Below are 21,581 nucleotides of genomic sequence, written 5' to 3'. Positions count from 1 at the left end.
GTATCTGAAAATCTAGATGTGTCATTATATAGTGCTGCATAATAACTCTGGAATACCTTCCTGATTCCATCCACGTCTGACACTATTTGTCCTTGCCAATCTTTAATCTCTCTAATGACCCCAGCTGCTGTTTTCTGACTTGCCCTTACCGCTAACAGGTGCCCAGATCTTTCTCCGAACTCATACCCTTCCGATCGTTTCGCCAGGTATTTCTCCACTATTCTTTGTGAAGTAACCTCGTTAATTGCTGCTTTTGCTATAGCGACCTCCTCCTGGACCCTATTTATGCCCTCCCCCGTTTCTTTAGCTATAATCAACTGTCTTTCTGCATCCCTCAGCTTCATATGCAGATCTTTTATTCTTCTTTGGGAATTTTTCTGTCTCTTAAGACTGAAACTCAAAGTTTCCCCTCGTACTCCTACTTTCAAGGTATCCCAGACTATTTCTACTGATGCTGACCCCTGGTTGAACCCCAAAAATTCCACTAACCAATTTCTCATATAATCGCAATATTCAGGATACTTAAGGAGCCCTCTTTCGAATGTCCACCTTCTAACCTTATACTCAAGCCCGTCCAATTCCAAATCAAATACTAATGGGTTATGATCTGATATAATCCGCGGATACAGTTCCATTCTTCCATGCGTTACTAATTCGGCGGATGTAAAAAACTAATAAAGTTGTGCCAGCTTCATATGAAGGGCCGAATAGTAGGTATATCCGGGGTCTGGATTGCATAACTTTACCCAAGCATCCATCAATCCTAAGTCTTTCTGAATACCAACCATTGCCTTCCATACCGAGGCTTTTGCCCCTGATATTTCTTAGTTGTGGGTGCTGGCAAATCCTGTAATCCTTCCCAAGAGCCATTGAAATTGAGATCACCACAAAGGATATATGGAGGAGACCAACCTGTTAGCTCTATAGCAAGAGTGTCCAATACTGCTGGGTCGTCTGTGACTGCCCTATATACAGAGCATAGTGTAAAACTACCTTTTCCGTAGCAACATTCTACAATCACCCATCTCCCATTTCTGTCAGCCCTCTGTCTAGTGAATTTTAATTTGTTGCTCCGATCCAATAGTGCCACCCCTTTAGTTCTGACATCTTGCTCTGAGCACACTAACATTCTCATACCGAGTGACCCTAAAATTCTGGAATTTTTCTACTCCACATGTGTCTCTTGTAGGCAGTAGAATCTTCGGCTATTTTCCTTCTCTTACGGGGGTCATTTAGTCCACATATGTTAATTGAGGCAATTCGAAGTCTAGTCATTTTCTATTATTTTTTATTTTTTCCCCCTTTTTGCTCCCCAACTGGCTATGCAAAATCCTAAGTTCCCTTCTCTAATTGCTCCCCCGTCTCCGTCCTTGTGCTTCTCCTGCTTCTCTTCCTCACCTCCTTTCCATTTTGTTTTTTCTTCCACCCTCCCTCTTCCCCCCTCCCCTGTGCGCTGCCCTTCTCCCCACCTCCCTCTCCCAGCCAGCCCCCTCCCATCCTGTTGAGCAATCAGACCCCCAATAGCCTGAGTGTTGGTGCAGTGTAAATGTGGGCCGCCCGCCCCCCCCCGTTCACTTATCATCTTCACATCTCTATCCTCTATTACTTGAGCCCCATCAGATATTCTTTTGCCTGGTTCTCTGAAGTGAACACTCTTACTTTCCCGTTCACTATCGTTTTAAGTCGAGCAGGGGCCATCAGGTAGGCTCCCCCCCCTTTATCCAAAAACGGTTTAATAAGCTGTCGAAGCCGCCACCTCCGGTCAACAGTTGTGTGGCAAAAATCTGGCTGAGTGAAGAATGTAACCCCTTCCACACTACATGGGGCATTAGGACGAGCTCTATCAAAGATAGCCTGTCGTAACAAAAAGTTGCCAAAAAGAACAATATAGCTCTGGGATATTTAGATTCTGCCGACTGACCTCCCTCCCGCCAGGTGACTGGAAACCTATGGACATGCTGGATCTCGTTATCCCAATCCCAACTACCCAGTTCCGGGAAGGCCCCCGCAGGAGTTTAATCATGTAGGCCCGAATGTCACTCCCTTCCAGCCCTTCGGCTATACCCAAGAAGCGTAGATTGTTTCTTCTCTGTCGATTTTCAAAGTCTTCCAGTTTCCACATTACATCCTTCAGTTGGTCGTCCCTCGTAGAACTCAGTTGTTTAAGGGCAACCACATCCTCTTCTACCGGCCCTATTCTTTTGTCCAACGAGCTTAATTTTGCTTCAATTTCTGTGATTTTGCAACCTTGCAGACTGTTCCTTGCAGTCGCTTTCTAGCGACCCTTGCTCAGCGACTTTCAATCCTGGTCTCTGTTTGAAGTTCTTTTATTGAGTTGTATATCGATTTTAGCATCCCGGAATCGGCGCAAGCTAAACACATACCGCTTGCAGGTCCTCCTATACTTCCTTCCATATTGTTATTAACCATATTCCTGGCCGCTTGTGGTAGCCGTGTTTGTTAGTCTAATGTCAGAATAATCCCACTTTAATGTCCTACTACCAGTAGATGTCGAATTTTGAGACCCTCTTGAAAACCAGGCCGTACCTTTGTACACTTCCGATGCCGCCGTAGCTGCCGTACTGTGGGTTCATTGCTTGATGATTTATTTCCAGTCTCAGAGGCTTCACTGCTACCAGTCTCACTGAAGGTATGCTCTCCACTGCTAACGTCTGATTCTTCTGTCAGAGAGTAGGATTTATCGCTACTGTCTTTAGCCCAATCGAAGGTTTTCAGATCTTTTTCAGTTATCTTGCCCCACCCTTTTGGGTTCGGTGGCCCCATTTGCCGTTCTTCGATACTCGATGTGTCTCTTGGAGAACTCGCAGCTCCTACCCTGGTTAGGTCCTCAGATCGTTGTGCTTTAGGTTGCGCTGGGGCTGTTCCTTTCCAGCGAAGGGCCCCCCTTCTTCCTTCTTATTACAATGCTATTGTCTAGAGCCCCTGACAGATCTTCAGTACCTTGTCTAGTTTTTATAAGTGGTTCGTTACTTTCGATAAAAGTCTTCTCGCTGCAGATACCCGAGGGGATAATTTCTGCCACCGTCGAGTTGGTTTCAGAGGGGAGGGTCATATGTACAGAGCAGCTTTCTTGCGCACCCCCGGCCAGAAAGGACGTAATAGTAGATTGGCTCTTGCCTTTCCCCCTGACCTCTAGCAGGGGAGTGGCGTTGTCACTGATCGTAGCGTCTTTCCCTGGGCCAGTCATATTTTTCCCCGTTAGTTTATCTGTCATTGATGCGGGGTGCCTGTTTAATCCAGCCAAGTCTCCTTTATCTCCTTTATCTCTTCCTGTACGTGTTGTTTTGGATCCATCACTCTTGTCTCCAGAGTTTCGAGCAGCTTTTGGTGCCATACTTATTTTCAGAGCATGAGATAGCGTTCTCACAATTCCAGCTAGCCCAGCCACTGCCACTATCACATCATATATCACCCGTATGATAACACTCCTTACTGGCTGAGAGGGAATGTACAGGAACCTAACTGTGCCGGCCTGTATATCAAGCAACATTAAGGCCCTGAGCATTCGTTACTTTGCGTTATGGCCGTTAACCTCTCCAGCAGAGTTTAGTGATTCTCTAGAATACCTCCACGAGTGAGAAGACCCTGCTGTGAGGGTGAGTAACAGCTTCAGTAGTGAACAATAATGATTCCTTAGGTACACTTAATAAATGTCTTAAATTCCTTTAAAATGGAGCCATTTTCGATTTCAATTTCGACTTTCACTCTTTAAAATTGCAGTTGGTTATGTATTTACAGTACCATTGGATTTGTTTTTAGTTTGACTTGCCTGGTTGTTAATCAGATAAGGGGTAACTTGATTTAAGGCTGGTGCCACCAAAAAAAGCCTTCACTAGAATCCTGGCTCCTACGTTGCTGTCCAGAACTCAAGACGCCAACCAAAGCCAGTATCTCACTCCACTTGCCCCCTTTTCTTACTTGGGTTCGCCGGTAAAAATTGAGCAGCACAGCAGGGACCTCGTCCTCCATATAGTGCTTCCTGTTCAAGCCGGAGATCGGGTTTTTAAAGGGCCGTGGTAACCGGGGCTTGTAAGTATCAGATCTGTGGCCGTAGATCGAGCCGCTCTGCTTGCGGCGGTTCGCTGGCTCTGACAGAGTACTGGGTCGCAGGAGCTGCCGCAGTTGCTATCGCGGTTATCTCCGTGCACTAACCGTCCTTGCCAGCATTCTAAAAGTAAGCAGCGGCTTCTCTGCCCCGTGTCCGCGTCCCATGCTACACGGACGTGACGCGGCGCAGACTGCAAGCCTCAAACTCCTGGGTGGGCAGGGCTGATGCACCTCACAGCGACACGGCAGCCATGTTGTTCTCGAGCCTTTTGTCTTCTGTGTACTGTTTCAGCCGTGCTTTTGATGTCGTTGGTACCTCCCCGGAGAAGGTGGCAGATAGGCCAGTTGTAATATTGTGGGCGGTACATTGTTTTCCACCTGGCTGTTGGCGGTTACCCCCACGGTGCTTTTTACTACCACTGTGGCAGTTGGTGTATTAACGTGGCTGTCTGTGTTGGCAGTGTCCGCCGTGGTCAAAATTCAATTTTTTTTACCACCGGCCTGTTGGCGGTATTACGACCGCTTTACCACCAACCGCCAGAGTTGTAATGAGAGCCTATATGTTTATTATGATTGTGCATGCTTATGCCCTAAGTCTTTGTTCCATTTGATCAAACAAAGCTTTAAAGCTCCTAGCTATGGATATGAGCTATGTCATATGAGAACGGCTGTTGCAGTTCAGGAAGTAAAGTATCTTTAATTGGCAGCTGTATTTTTAAGGCCACTATAATATGTTTTTATGTAAGTGTACCATTTGTGAGATCTCTTTTTGCATATGTGTGGCTAGCTTTTTGTGCAAGTCGCTCATATTCCCATTTTTGTCGGGCATTTACCAAAGGCTCCAACAACAATGATGCCTTAACACAGGCAAAACTGGTAGAACACAATTGGCCAATTCACTCCCAAATATTTACAACCAAATTTTAAATCAAGTGCCTATACTCAAATGTTATTTTTGATGATATATTGTTCCGAATAATAGTGACAAAGGGACTTAAATAACCCAATAAGCCAGTTGATATTTATGCCTCTTCTTTGCAAAGTCCTTGACTATGAGTGGGCTAGAGGGAAGGTGCAATTTATTAACCTCATAAAATATGACTCCCCGGGAGTCAGAGTTTTACCTATTCTGATTTATTTAGGGAATAACGTGAATTTTGTTACTTACTTCACCAAAGTACACATGTTGAAGTAAATACCATACTCTTTTCCCTGTTTTAACTCCAGCAGGTTTGACCTACTGAAATTTAATGATAGACGAATATTCATTGCACCTGGTAATTAAAGGGTGTAGTGAATTTCATACAAATGAGAACTCTGACCGCTGCACAAGCAGGGAATTGCATAGGTGACAGAAAACTGTAACCCATTCAGGACCAGGGCCAAAGGTATTTATTATCACAAATTGTTAGTTACTAATGTAAAACAATATATTGTCTGAATCCCTATTTATTCATGACCCTTTAACTTTGTCTCAAAGGTGATTATTCTCAAGAACATTCTCAAAACTTTAGTTTCTTTTTTGCCTTGAGTAAAATGCAATAGAAACTCATGTCAGGTGTCATTTTCAATATCATAAAACTCCATTCATTGTTCCAGTCCTGCAGCAATGAGAGACACATGTTGGGAAGTGTCAGGGATGATTACGGTTTATACAAGTAAAAAGAGATTCTTTCCATCTCAAGAGCGTTAAGCAAAAGACATGGAATAAAGTGAAAGATGGGCAGAAACAAATGTTACTCAGATGGCATGTTAACATCTGTATATTCTCCAAGTGTGTGTATCGTCTCTTTGGTGCAAACAGATTAATCGCACTTAATGTTTATTTGTATTGTGTTTTGTTAAGAAGAACTATTTTGATCTGAATTCTACTGGTAGTTAGCTTCACAATAAAATGGCTCAATCCCTGACATTATTTCAGTGCATTAATGATTTTACTGCAACTGTAAACCTAGTCAGATAGCCATGGGCAGATTCAGTATTTAATATAATCTTCAAATCAAATGAAAAACAGTTGCAAAAATAAAAATCATCAACATTTAGCAACATTCCAAAATCTGTGCAATGTATTAAAGCAAACATGTCAGGAAGTCCAAGCAAGACATTGTTTAAAACAGAATTCTCACCAAAGTTCTAGTTATTATGACATAATTGTTGTCAGGATTCTTGGGTGGACAGAGTCTGAAGACAATCCATCCCAGTTCCCACAAAGTAGCTCCACCTGTGTGTAAACAACAACATGCAGAAGAACTAAACCCTGGAGGGGAAAGGGAATGTGAGTGAAAGAGAGAAGACACCACTGGAATGGTGCGCTCTCATCAACCACATATCACGTGTACTTAGGGTGATTTATAATAGCATTCTCATAAAATGAATGTTGAACTTATACTAAAATAAAACAAACTCTTTTTTTTTTGCATAAACATTGAACTAGTGTGCAAAAGAGAAGTATTAGTGAATATGCTTACCAGCTTTATTAGGGCAGGCGTTGCACCTGGCCCACACTGCAGGGTCACCCTAAACGTTTGCCTTCACTTCTTTAGTTTTCTGATGCTGTTTTTGTTGGCTTTTAGGACCATGTGCACTTTACCACTGCTAACCAGCGCTAAAGATCTTGTGCTGTCTCCCTAAAAGATGATGGATTTGGCCTGCAACTGATTGACACATTCAATTTTCTTGTGAGTCCATAGAATACTGTACTACATGTCCAGGGCCTGTAAATTAAATGCTACCTATCGGTAGCAGCACTCAATGTGTCACACACTAAAGTATGCTTTTAAAATTCTTCAGTTATGCAGTTCAAAACTGCGTCCTGCAGTTTTAAACTGTCCCTTCAACTCCTCAAGACAAATGTTTTGCCAGGTATAAACCTTTCAAAAATACTTATAAATCACCCCTAAGATAGGCCTTAAAGGTTCATAGGGCAGGGTGCTTGGTATATAGAATGTAGAAAATGTGAGTTTAAGTTTATCATGTCCTGGTAATGAAAACCTCCTAAAGGCATTGTTCACTACTGTAAGGCCTGTGCCTTCCATAGGCTAACAGTGGGTTACGTTTTTCAATCAATAAGTGAAAACTTATTTGGAGATGCTAGAATTATGCTATTTACACTCAACTGAATTGTAATTTGAAATCCATCCTCTTTAAAGGAAAAGTCGGATTTCGGACTGACAATTGTGAAAACGCCTCTTTTAGAAAGGTGACGTTTTTCTGCCCACAGGTTTCTGAGATCTTCTAAGGATTTCCAACTGCCTGGGGCTGTTACTGGTTCCCCCACTAAGAATGTGAGTTGGGCCCAGACACTTACCAATGGGACATGTGTGTGGCTGGGGGAGGACCTTACTGAGAGAATGCCTGGAGCGGAGCTGTATCCTACACCACTTCCAGCTCAAAGGGCTTCACCTCCAGCATACGCAAAGGAACCTGCCACCAAGCCTGCCTTTTTCACCCCAGATAGTTTGAAGCCTTGAGCAGGGAAGGGGAAAGAACTTACTAGAACCAGTTCTACCACAAACAGCCTGGCACCAGGTATACAATTAGGACCTTCAGGACTCTTCTTCAGTACAGTCATGATCAATGGAAGATTCAGAAGGAGTGTCCTGCTGCCAGAAGGACTGCCTTGCTGCTTAAAGGAATACCTTGTGGTCTGAACAAGGACTGGGCCTGCTTGTATTCACCCCAGGTTATCAAGAGCAACTCCAAGGGGCAGTTGGCTGACCTCCTGTGTGAGCTACAGGGACAAAACAAGCTTCCAGAGGCCTCCCTGCTATGTCCATCTGACCAAATGCAACTGAACCTGCCTAACCTGGCTGAGCTTCCTGCTGGTCTCCACTGGAATGAGTCCTGATCCCCTAGAGGTGCCCCCCAAGTCCTGGATGACATCAGTTGAATTCTCTCCAAAAAGAAACAAAGAGAAAGATCCTGAAGATGGGCTGCTCATAGCCTCCTCCAACACAAACGGAACTCTTCACGCCTGACTCAAGAAGGTAACACTTGAGAGCAACTACCCTGGTCCATGTTTTTGGCCCGTGTTCCATTATGGTTGGCCTGAACTCATGATTTTACCCCAGTTTGATGCAACCAGATCACTGTGAGTGGCACTTTCTGGTTCTCAGTGCTATTGTCACTAAAAAAACGTAAAAATTATATCTTTCTGGTTCTACTAATACTATTTTTGTTGGTCTGGTATCATTCTATTTATTACAATATATTCTTTTTCAATTGGTTTTCGAATTTTCTAGTGTTGTGTTTTTGCTCTATCACTGTTTGTGAACTGCATAAATACTTTACATGCTGCCACTAAACTAAACCTGATTGATTTTATTCAAAGTTACAAGAGGAATTAGGGGTGTAGGGGTTTAATTTAGTGACTTTTGTGGTTCACTCTGATAAGGATTATGGTTGTTGCCCCTCAAACAGTAACCCAGTTTCTTACAATGGTCCATGAGAAACCTAAGCCACAAATGAAGGAAACCAATAACAGCAAAGATGGATTGATAGGTAAGCTAGAATTCAGGGAGCAAGAGGGAGCGCAAGCACAATAATCAAAATCACTAGGTAATCCACAAGAAAAACTGAGTTCAGACAACCATTCAGCAAACACAACCAATTCCTAATTAGGTAGCTGGTCAGCCAACAGTACCAAACATAAACCAAGAAGTCAAAATTCATGCAAGAAGGTCAAGAAACCGAGGTAAGTCAAAAGGGAACAAAATAGTAAAGGTGAGAAATACAACAATGGTGGACAAACTGGGAGTAAACAAAGGAGCCAATACAGCACAGAAAAATTGCCAAGGACCTTCCTAAGGGGAATAAACTGTTTACAATGAGCTGTTACTACTCATAATCTGGATGTCCTTCCCCTTGACTTTCACCAGTGATGATCATGACAATTTTGCCACTTTAGACTGGTCCCTTACAACCTTCCTGGCTTTCTTGAACATAACCTATGACAACCAGTCTCAGGAGCGAATCCCCAGGTTCACATAACTCTCTTATTCCTGACAGTGATGGTTCTCTGGCCCTCCACCATAAGCATGGGGGATTAGAGGACCTTACTCATTCAGATACCTATTGTTATTAGCACTCCATCATGGCAACAGTATGCTACAAATAGAACAGCAACATTTAAAGGACTATGCAAAATATGTTGCACAATACAGACATCCACGCACAAACAGCGCCCCATGAAAAACCCTACTGGATAATTGTGCTTTAAAAAATATTGGCAGTGGGTCAAATGGAGAGAACTCTGCCTGACCAGGACAGATGTACCATGGACAAGGGAGGCTTCCACAAATAAATTAACTATATCCCAACAGCTGCAGGGCATGTTAGACGTAAGCCTTCCCGGGCAAATTTGGCAATATCTCATCAAACATGGGATTCGCATTGTCATACAAAATGATGAATTCTTAAGAAGGAATAGCGACTGTTGACACTATTACCAAACCATGTCAGGGATTGGGACCATGCTTTTCAGAAATTAAAGGCAAACAAAAAGAGAAAGCATGAGATACAAGCAGAAAAGAAACGCAAGAAAAAAGAGGGCATTTGATACCAACTAATTGTAATGGTGCAGTCACCAGACTTTCAAGGAAACTCAAATCACCACCTCTAATACACTGCTTTGAAATGCATATCACTTGCACATGTACATCTATTCTCATACTGGTTTATTATGGATTATCCCTTGAAAAGAGAGAGCTAGCAGGCAACACTCACAAGGCAGAATAACACTCACAAGACCAACACCCCTCATTCATAAAATCATATTGGCATTGCTAGGAGCATGCAACATACCAATCCCAATAATGATGACTATTATTTGCCAGCCATTGTAATAGTGATCACCCGGAAGATCACACTATAGCCACACACATCCCCTAAGGATGTATTACTCTCTCTTTACCAGCAGAGACACCTAAAGTAGCATACCCTGTTCAAAAACCAACACACGCCACAGACATGTAAAGGTGTCAATATATAGAAACTGTTCAATGTCAACAAGCTACATTATAGGTTTCACTAGAAAGTATAAGGAACTCATACCTGAAATAAAACACAGTCAATTCATGCATGGTACTTGTATGAACCCCGTAAAAGAAGCATTCACAAGAAGTCAGATGCTGGAACAATCTCTTAACCACAATAGCCTTGAGGGTGTGGAAAGCACTTTGAAATAGTAATAGGAAATTGCAGATAAGTGAGACTAACTTCAATGACAAAGACGGAGTTAGGAATACAACAACATTTTATACATTGGTACCCAACCGTCCAGCAGAGCAGAAGTGAAAAAGGCAAAGACTGGAGAAGAGAAAGATAGAACGCCAGTGACAAAGGGAGAAGACAGTGATGAAAAAGCACCTATAACAATAAAGAATGGTTGAAAAAGAAAGAGGCAAAAGATGGAATCAGAATTAGCCACGCTTGGTAGTTGTTAATTCTTGCATTTTGAAGCGCTGACGGCAGAAACTTCACGGATCAACACTCTTTTTAAATATTAGGCATTACAGACACGGCATGAGGTTATAAAACATGACAGACGATTCCACAGACATATCACAACCTACTGTCAGTGCATCAAATAGTTCACCCAATGACAATTTCAGTGAAACGGATGAGAACATTTCCAAGAAGCAAATGTGAAAGTTCCGAATCTAACAAAATACGAGATGGTCACCCTAACCAATAGGCGTTTGTCCATGATGTTAGTTGTACACACGACAAGCAATGCCCAAAAATCTATCTTTAAAGAAACATAATGCATCTTTGTCCTTTTTCGATCTTTCCTGTCCTAATGATGAACAGTATTCAAATACTTGAAACACGTGGGCGTATTTGTAAAAGATTTTGCGCCCAGGTCCAACACAGCAGAATGGAAGTGCATCTGAAGATCAAACACAATTATGAACAGGGTCACCAGCACGGCAGCACTGAGCCTCGTTACTGAATGGAAATAGAGCAGTATTATGTCTGACAAAGAAGAAACTTGAACAATCGATGAAGATGGAACGGATGAAGAAAGTGAATTGGGCTACATGCACACAATATGACCTTCAAAGAGCCTAGAAGGGCAGGTGGCACTACTGCCCAAGTAGAAGACTGTACTGTGCCCTTATATATAACCTGGTAATGCGTGAAACAAAAAAGGTAAGTGTATAGCCTGTCAAGACATGAGGGCTTCGCTGCATGTCTACACAATGTGTTCTAGTCTACGTTACGTCCTGTCAAATGGGGGTGCACAACAAACGTAGTAATGAAAAGAGCAGGAATGGGTACAGTACTGATCTAATAGCACATTTGCCACAAAGGGACTCATTAAGAGAGGAAATGGTATAATTGTGCTGCTTTAGTCATCTATGAATTGTAATGTTTCTGTATTTTGTGATTGCATAAGCATTTCTTCTTACAAAAAAATACATATCACAAAGATTGCTCATGCCTTGAGCTTCATGGATGCACTAACTGACACATGTCAGACCCTGTTCGGGCGGGTGCCACAGGGAATGCAGGGGCTACTGGGCAGCAACCATTGGGGGTCAAACTCCTTTGCATCTGAAATCCTGAGTTCCGTCAAACTTCGTTTCTGCAAACTGGGCCAATAACAGTTCTCTCAGCACTTGACTCTTAGTAGTAGTAATGATGACCAGTGGAAGACTTCTCACAAAAGTAGTGTGGGAGTGCTTGAGCTCAGCAGTCAAAAAACTTGCGTTAGCGCATGTGTGCGGCGGAAAGTTTACTGCCGGCTAGCGCCATTCCAGGACACCAGCCAGGCGTCATATTTCAGGAATGATGCTGGGCGGTGGTAAGGCCCGATTAGCGTCAAAATAAATGACGCTAACCTGGTGGGGGAGGCATAGGGGAAACAGGAGGTTGTGCATCAAAGAATGGCGCTAGTAAGGATAGAGTCAGAAAAATGACTTATATCCCCCGGCATGGCAATTGTGCACAGTGCCATGTAGGGGGGCCCAAGTTAGGCCCCCTATGGCACTTGTAATAAAAAAAAAAACTTACCTGGACTTACCTGGGCTGGGTCCCCCATCCTTAGGTGTCCTCCAGGTGTGGATGTGGGTGGGTGGGGGTGTCCCTGGGTGCAAGAAAGGGCACCTGTGGGCTGTGTCCATGGCCTCTGACCATGGAAAATGGCCTACAGGTCCCCTAACACCTGCACTGACCCGGGCGTTAAATAATGGCACTAAACAGGCTTAGCACCATTATTTAAGGCCCTCCTCCTCCAGTGCGTGATTTTTACATGGGAGGATAAATAAGGCGCAAAGGGCCTAGAATCATTTTTTGCCCGGCAACGCCTACCTGGCATCTTATTCATTCAAGGTCGTTTTCTGCAGGAACAAAAATGATGTTAACTCCAATATTTTGACGCTAAACTGGTCTAGCGGCAAAAAGTAAATAAGGAGTTAAGTTTGTGTAAAAAAACAAAGACACAAATCCGGCGCAAACCAAGTATAAATATGCCCCTCAGTGTTCTAGCATTTAGAGTAGGCTAGCTCTCTTTCCCCCTACTGCGCCCTGTTATCCAGTATGGTCCCACTGGTTGACATGGTTGATTGGGTATTTAGTGAGATTAAACATAAGTGCAGTTACTCCTAGAGTGCACAGTCTTAGACAGTTCTTTCTTAGACTGGGAGAGAGCCAGCACTTCTTCGGTGGCCACCCAGCTCCTCTGTGGCTTGCTCACTCACTCACATCAGGACTCTGGGGCTTTCTCACTCACTCGCTTCTGTACTGAGCAAGAGCCTTCAGTTTTACTTAGCCTCCTTAGCGGTCACATCAAGCGCTGTCAGGGCTGACTTTAGGGCAGTGTGACTGGTGAGGGTGCACTGGGCACAGCCCTGGAGCAGCACACAGAACTTGCAAGAGGGTCTGGACATAGATGATATCCCCTCACTTTTATGAAGCTGGCTAGCAGTCACACATCAGTTCTGGTTACATAGCAGGCCTCTAAGTACTCTGCAGAACACTCCTTCCTTGGTCATAAAGAACTTGGAACTGGAACAACAAGTAGATCAGTTGGCAAAAGGTGGTGTGAGCTATCTGCACCTCTCTGTCATCAGCCACAGCGAAGAGTGATCAGGAGAAATTCCAAAGCTGTCCCTTCTTATGGGTACCTTTCACTTTGAACAGAGGATGCAGCCCCACCCCTACTATCTACCGAATGGCAGTGTTACAGGAACACCAACCAGCTGCTAATAGAACTTCTAGCGGAGCCTTGCCTCATTTTTCCCATTTCATTGTCAACGTCTCCTCCTTCCAGCACAGTAATGTCAGCAAAACATTTCCACTCTCTGTGGAAATAATCTCACCTCCATTTTGTGCACAAGTCTAGGATTGGGTATCTTCTATGGATCCCACAGACCTCCATCACTTTGATTACTAGTACACACTTGTCATGTACCACACAGGTTACATACAGAAACACACACAGCATAAATTTGAAATATTAGTGCTAGGATTCAGGTTCGTGCACAGAAGCAAAACTACACATGAGTGACAAATTCCAAGGCTGCACACTTCCAAGGTTTTGGCCATGGTCGCACCATGACCAAAACCCTGACAGAAACCAACAGAATACAAGGAGACACTCACCTTCAGGAAGCCATTCCATTTCAGAGTCACTATGGAAACGGAACTCGAAGTCCTCCTGCTGCTTATGCCCGCACCATGACTCCAAAACCAGCGATGAAGACAACAACTGTAAGTACACTGACATAACACACACTGGAGGGAAAGGCATTAGTACACACACACACACAACATACACACCAGGGACGGCCTGCGATGGCCACACACACACACACGTAATCACACACCCATGTGAACACACACAACTACATACACACACATACTGCTCACATGCACACCCAAACTACACACACCATGGCCAACACACACATGCCAAACACACAGGAGCCCGCGTACACACATCACTGCCACTGTCCATCACAATCATACACAACACCACCATGTTACACAATTACATCATAACCGCAACTACACAAATGCTTCACCAAGCAATTGCACTGCACACCTACACATGGCAAAACATACTGACAACGGCCTGTAACAACACCACACAACTAATCAACACTAATAGAACGTTCCATATGTCATACAACGCCCACACAACACTTATGACAGAGCCACAGACAACCACACACGGGTACACAACATCATCATAACACATGGCAACACAAACAATACACAATTTAGCTACACACGTGCATGTCCCACACATAAACATATCCTACACACAATACCCAACAATAACAACGGGACTAATTGCAGGGTCACACACACACACATGCTGCCCAGGCACAAAAACTAGCACAACCAACACACATACATGTCAAACACACACAAACCAAAGCCCACAAACACTAAACAGCCATGTAGAAAGAAGGGCAGCACAATCATGTTTCGATCGAATCCAACACCAGGGTGGTCCAGAAGTATTAGGAAGGTGAAATGGAATAAAAATGAATAACTTTTTACAACCATAAGGCCATTGGCCAGTCCAACAGTCTTTCTGCCAAAGGCACAAATGGCATTTCACTGTGCCCCTTCTTGACTCCTGACTGTAAAATGACCTCAACAGGCTAGGGGCATCAAGGGGGCAGGAGGCACCTCAGGAGTGAGAGGAGGTGGAGCGGGGTTTTGGGCTTGGGAGAGGTGTCCTTGGGCTTGGGTTTCAGGTTTGAAGGGGGGTCCTCGGGCTTGGGCATGGAAGGGGCAGACATCTTGGCAGGGGGAGAGGCATGGGCACTACCTGGGGAGCAAGGAGGACTTGGAGGTGGAAGTCCTAGACTTGGGGAGGGACACAGAGCGCTTGGGGTTTCACTGGTGGGAGAGTAATGGGGAAAAGGGAAAACTCAGAGAGAAAATGTTTCTCAGACACACATGGTGGTCATGGGAAAAGGGTTTAGGATTGAAAGAAAAGGGAGTGGTTGTGAGATGTGTCATGGCGGATGTCTTGGGTGCAGATGTGTGCGTGGAATGCTTGTAGGTGCTGGGTGTCTGTTGGGTGGGTGAGGGGGGGCATGTAGGTGTCTTGAGAGGAGGGGGGAGATGCCAGGGTGGATGAGTGACTGTTTGTTGGGGTGGTGTCTGCATGTATGGTACATGTACTGCATGTTGGGGTGTTGGTGGTTGTGGTGGGTGCGGATGTGGTGACTGGGGTGGATGCTTGTGGGGCTGCTATTGTGCTGACTGTGGGTAAGATAGGACTGGTCATCAATTATGGTGTGGTTGCTGCAGGTGTGTCTGGTATAGTGTCTGTTAAGGAGGTGGTGGCAGGGTGCCAGTGGAGGGAGTGGATGTTACTTTGTCTGGAGGTGGGTGTTGCTTGTGCGCATGCTGGTGGTGGGTCTTGTGGTGCTTGTGCTTGTCTGAGCTACCCTTGTCTGTTAAAGTGGATGCATGCTGTGTATACATGTTCTTTGGATGGGTAAGGGGAGAGGGATTTAAGAGTGGGAAGAAGTAGTCGGAGGGTGTGCGGGAGACAAAGGTAGACTGGCTGCCATCGGAGTTGAGATTAGAGCCTGAAAGGATCTCTGTAGGCCAGCGTGACACTGTGAATGCCTTCCAGTAATGCATTGCTCTGTTGGACCTGAGCTGCCAGTCCCTGAAGGGCATTCACAATGGTCGACAGACCCACAGAGATGGACCTCAGGATGTCAATAGCCTCCTCTCCGAGGGCAGATGGGCTGACTGGGGCAGAGGCAGAGGTGCCTGCAGAAAAGGAGACACCCATTCTCCTGGTTGACAGGGCATGGGCAACTGGGTGGGGAGCAACTGGGAGGGTGGTGGTAGTAAGGGAGGGTGGATAAAATGGTGCTAGGGTTGTCCCAGATGGGTCCATCAGCAGGGAGTGTCCACCAGAGGAGGATTTACGAAGAGGAGGTGGTAGAGCCGGTCTCCCTCGTGGCACTCCCCTCCCCCTTTGTCCAACTGGTGCCAGCTTAAACAGTTCAGGGGGCTGATGCTTCCCCATTTACCTGTGCCCCTTCTCCTTGACCAGACGATGCTGATGCACACAAAGAGAGAGAGGGAGGGTAAGAGAGACATACTAGGACAGAGCTAAGCATGTTTATTTGTAACATTACATATCATAGTTAGGCAATGGCAATTGCCATTGCACATTATCTACATCATGTCCTTACATGCCACTATCACCCACATCTGTATGTCAATCCTCATACCTACATCAATACCTAAATAGGACAGCACTGTTAGAGCCATCCCCATTATGCCAACAAAAGCCCTTTTAGCTGGCACAGCATGCCCTGGATGCAATATCAATAGTATGCCTGAATACACATCTCAATTCTCCATGCTCCTTACACCCATTGGATGTTCAGCTGACTGAACACAACACTTCAGCCCTCTACAGTAACAACACATGATAAGTCCATGTCTTCTGTGACAAGTCAGTCACAGTGAAGTCAACTCCACTCACAGACCCCACTGCACCTACCTGTCATATTACATGGCTGGCCACTCTGTACAGTTATGCCATTATGGAGAACAACCATGAGGAAAAACACCAGGTCGCAGTTGGTAGTAAGTGCCACATAAGCACAAGAGTGAGCTAAAACAGGGAAATATTACGTTTACATCGTTTCTACCACTAGCACTTGGGACTTAAAATCTTTCACCGACCCTTGAAAGCAGGAGAGCCTGAAAAAGATGTACATTTCAGAAAAACGTTTTCAAAATAGATTCCCATCAAAAATATCTGAGATGGTCACGAATCCCCATGCCCTCAATTTCAGCTTTCTTAGACCCTTTAAAGTGGGATTCTTACATTTATTTATTTGGCCATTTATGAGTGTGCAGACATATATACATAGACTATGAATCCCAAAAATAATTTCTCAACAAAAAGGTAAACTGCCACGAGTATCGAACAACAGAAAAACTAAAGGAAAGCAGAACAATTAAAATAAAGCAAATAGGAGCAAAGTGGTCAGGTGAAAGGACAACTGAGATGCCCCTTCCAATCCACTCCGACATAATGGATGGAACATTTGTGAAGGAACTAAATTAATTAATTCTATTTCTTTTTGCTTTCCCCTTTAACATGTTTATTTTCTTTCCAGATCAATTCCATGGTGTAGCAGCAGACTCATGTCTGAAGACGTTGATTAACTTTTGGAGCATATGCATCAAATCATCCCCTCATTACCAATGTATAAGCTGATAAACATAAATAAGCCTTACCATAACCAAATGGCACTTTACATGAATCCTGTTCCCCACTGATGTCTTATGAGTGGTATGTCCTGCACCCTTAGTTAACATGCAACTTTTCCTATTTACACCGGAGTGCACTAGAGGATGATAGATTACCAGTCTTATCAGAAGCACAATGCAGACAGCAAATGGCTTGATACCGTTGTAGACTCGATTCTTGCAGCAGTAATGGTTTAATGGTCAATGTAAAATATTTTACCATTACTTCCACATCTTTATTATGTCTTAATGTGAGAAAATCAAGATCACTGAGGGCAAGATCTAAAAGTAACGCATTATATTCACTAACAGTTAGAAATAACAAACAGAAATTGGCTTATTGATCTTATAGGTGTGTTTATGGTATATGGGTCACTAGAGATATTACAAGCCCTGATATACAGGTGCTTGAAGACAAGTAGCTTAGTTATATCGAAATTCCGCCACAGTTGACCAATGGAGACTGTTATTGTCTCAGAATAGGGAAAGTCATTCCACACAGAGTACCTTTTGAGCATATGATTCTAAAGTTCAAGATAGGTATCGACCTATCTGTACAAATATGGTTATCTAGGCTTGGATTTACCCAATACAAGTAAGACACACAAAACATTCACTTCTGATGTGTACTTTGTAAATCTGTGGTACAACCATGTGATCAGTCAGACCCTAACACCGTGACAGTGCAGCTGACACCCAACACATATAACACAACTAAGCATACCGCTAAATGCCCCAACAATGGGTTATTTACCACATATAACACATCCAAAGACATCCACTCAGTGCAATGTCACAAAAGATGTACCTCTGAAACACACATATGGCATCATGGATCACTTCCAATGCCACCACACCTGCAGATACACCAGTTGGACTACACACCATGACAACTCCAGCCTCTGCGTCCCCAGGACAAGTGGCAGCCAAGATGAACGACACAGTGACAGTCCGAACCAGGAAGTTCACGACCAACCGACTTCTGCAACGAAAGCAGATGGACGTTGATGTTCTTCACCCAGGAAAGGCCACAGTCCCAAAGACTGAAATTCGGGATAAGCTGGCCAAAATGTATGAAACTACCCCTGATGTCATCTTTGTTTTTGGCTTCAGAACACACTTTGGTGGTGGCAAGACAACAGGCTTTGGTATGATTTACTACTCTCTCGACTATGCAAAGAAGAATGAGCCCAAGCACAGATTTGCCAGGCACGGGCTGTACGAAAAGAAAAAGACGCCAGGAAACAGTGCAAAGAACGTAAGAACAGAATGAAAATGGTTCGGGGCACAGCAAAGGCAAATGTTGGTGCTAGCAAAAAGTGAGGTGAAGAATGTTAATAGAAGAGTTGAACCACCTGATCATCATGTCCGTGAAGACGGTGCTCGACGTTGTCTAATAAAACTTCTAAACTCCAGCCTCACACACACCATTCCACAAATTGCAAAACCTGTCACGGAGCCCACACAATACACATCTCAGAGGGGAACGTATTGCATTCATTAAGCACACATAGACAAACACCACTGGCTGTACACCAACTACACATCCCACTACTACATAAGGCAGTCTGAGGAGACTGATTCCAAATATTGAATCACATCAACACACCATGTCATGCAATATCCAAACCACTACTAATCTGCCACTTCCCATTGCCCAAGTCAAGCTGTAGTAGTCACAGGCCATCAGATGTGCTTCCAAATATCCATTATGACATGATGTGGGCAGTCTCTCAGCATTGCAGCATAGAAATTGTTAGGACCTTGTCATACATTCCATGTACACACCATGGAAACAAATAAGGGACATCTCAAGGCACTTACCACCTCTAGTACCATCCCTTAGGTTTGAAGTGCACATACACCCAAGTTTTTCTCCTATGTATGCATGTTCTGTGCAATTAGGCCTCATCATTCTACATATTTCAGTATCAGATTACGGCTGCCTACACATACCCTACAGTCAGCAGATCACCTATGGATGCCTAGTCAGCTCTCAAGCCTATACTCCTGTCCCATGAAGGCCATTCCTGGGATGCAACTGTAATGCCAGCCCCACAATCTGTCAATATCAGATACAGTACATGAAGTACACAGTTTAAAAGGAGAGTCACACAGTTGTACGTACAGGTAGGCTCCTCAGATGGGAGAGGACTGACACCTCAGAACGACTAATGTAGATAGATGGAGCTGATCATACACAACGCTTAGGCTGAATCAAACACATCCATTGTATGGTCAGGATGGAGAAAATGGCGGTCACAGCCAACGAATACAGGACTGTCACCACCGGCAGTGATCGCCATTGGCCCTAGTCCCCCATAGGCAGCAATGTTAACCAATGAGAAGTTGCACAGCAGTTGCGACCGCCTACGACCATGACAACATTACCCAGCGAATTTAGGTCACTTCCAATTGTCCTGTGCAACAGGACAGGTGGCTGCCATTTTATGCACATATCATGCCTTGTTGCAGCTTCGTAAGTGTGCCATACACATTTATTGACCTAAATGCATGGCAGGCCTACGTTGTTTCATCATGGTTAGGCTGATACATGTGACAGCCATGACACAGTGACATCATATGGCAGGTTGTCACATGACATGAATGTCCAGATACTCAGAGCCTCATAGGCAGTGAAACCATATAGGTATATAGCATGACTACATGCATGCTCAGTGCAGGGCAGCTCAGTTTACTAGATATGGAACATAACACAAGTGATGTGTGTCACAAACATTTGATCAGGGGCAGCAATGTGCAGCAAGGATGGTGCCCATACCGCACAGCAGACCCAATTTAGTGTGTGTCAGCAGTGCTAGCATGTCTAGAGTGTTAGGTGTATGGGATGAGGACATGTTCAACTGACATGTATGGAGTGCTTCTCACATTGTACATTTTCTGCTCTCTATCCTAGATGGCCTTTCAGGAGGAGATTGAGACATGCAGCAGTGTACCATACGTTAGTCGACCCTGCAGCCTTGGATGAGAGGCATATGATCCAGACTTATCATCTGAATTGTCACACCATCATGGATCATTGTAAGCAGTTGGAGCCAAAGCTCTTGCCTATCATATGTAATCCTTATGCCATCCCTCCCACCGTCCAAGTCCTGTCAGTGCTACACTTTCTTGCCATAGGCTACTTTTGGAATACAGTGGACCTGAAAGCAGGGATGTCACAGCCCATGTTCAGTCTTGTTTCGAAGGATGCACTGTGTGCTTTCTTGAAACACCTGGACAGCTACATCAGGTTCCCCCAGCGTGCAGATTTGGCCTATGTGAAGGCAGACCTCTATGAAATGGTACACATCCCTCATGTGAAAGGGGCCATAGATGGCACCCATATAGCATTGGTCCTTCCCAGTGCCAATGAGCAGGTGTTTAGAAACATGGAATCAATGTTTAGGTGGTGTGTGTGGCAGACCAGTACACCTCCCAAGTGACTGCCAAGTTTCCAGGATTTGTGCATAACTCCTTCATTCTGAGGAACAGCAATAAACCAAACATGATGGTACATCTACAGATAGAGAGGGCTTGACTCATTGGTATGTATGTATTTGGATGTGTGTTTCTGTTTTGGCACCTGTCATTACAATCTTCCCTGTGCCTGTACCTGTATTGTAACAGGTCCAACCTCTGTGCACACAGGTGACTCTAGCTATCCTACCTTCCCTGGCTGTTGACACCAGTGAGGTACCCTGCCACGGAAGGGGAACCCATTTCAGTGAGGCTCATGGCAGGGTGAGGTGTGTAATTGAAAGGACATTTGGCCTACTGAAGGCAAGATTCAGGTGCCTGGACCTCTCTGGAAGTGCCCTGCTCTACGCCTCCCAAAAGGCATGCCAGATCTTAGTTGTCTTCTGCATGCTCCACAATCTAGCTCTGAGATGTCAGATACCATTACTTGCTGATGAGGCGGAGGCAGCTGGGCGAGTGGCTGGTGATGCAGACATGGAAACTGACGAGGAGGCAGATGGGGAATGTGCTGCTGACTACAGAACAGAGCTCATTAATCAGTACTTTCAGTAACATACAGTGTCTGCGTGTGTGCACTTGCAAGTGTTGTATTTCCGCATTGTTTGGTGTCAATGGTCGTCCTGATTAGATCATCAGTGGTAGTGTAATGTGTTCCTATACCTATGTGTGTGTTGTGGGAAGTGACTGATTACATGTAAGGTGCGGAGTTACAGAGTCTATTCTCTAACATGTGTACTCTATGCAGGTTGCAAGTATCACAACTCCTATGGACAGGCCTGTAT

General features: G+C 44.5%; 1 pseudogene; it reads left to right on the top strand.

Annotated features, from left to right (window-relative positions):
* The first annotated feature begins 18,234 nt into the window (after positions 1 to 18,234).
* LOC138258743 (small ribosomal subunit protein eS24 pseudogene) lies at positions 18,235 to 18,729 on the top strand (annotated as a pseudogene).
* The last annotated feature ends 2,852 nt before the right edge of the window (positions 18,730 to 21,581 follow it).

Source organism: Pleurodeles waltl, chromosome 9, assembly GCF_031143425.1.
Source record: "Pleurodeles waltl isolate 20211129_DDA chromosome 9, aPleWal1.hap1.20221129, whole genome shotgun sequence".
Lineage (NCBI taxonomy): Eukaryota > Metazoa > Chordata > Amphibia > Caudata > Salamandridae > Pleurodeles > Pleurodeles waltl.
This window is presented reverse-complemented; position numbering and strand designations above follow the sequence as displayed.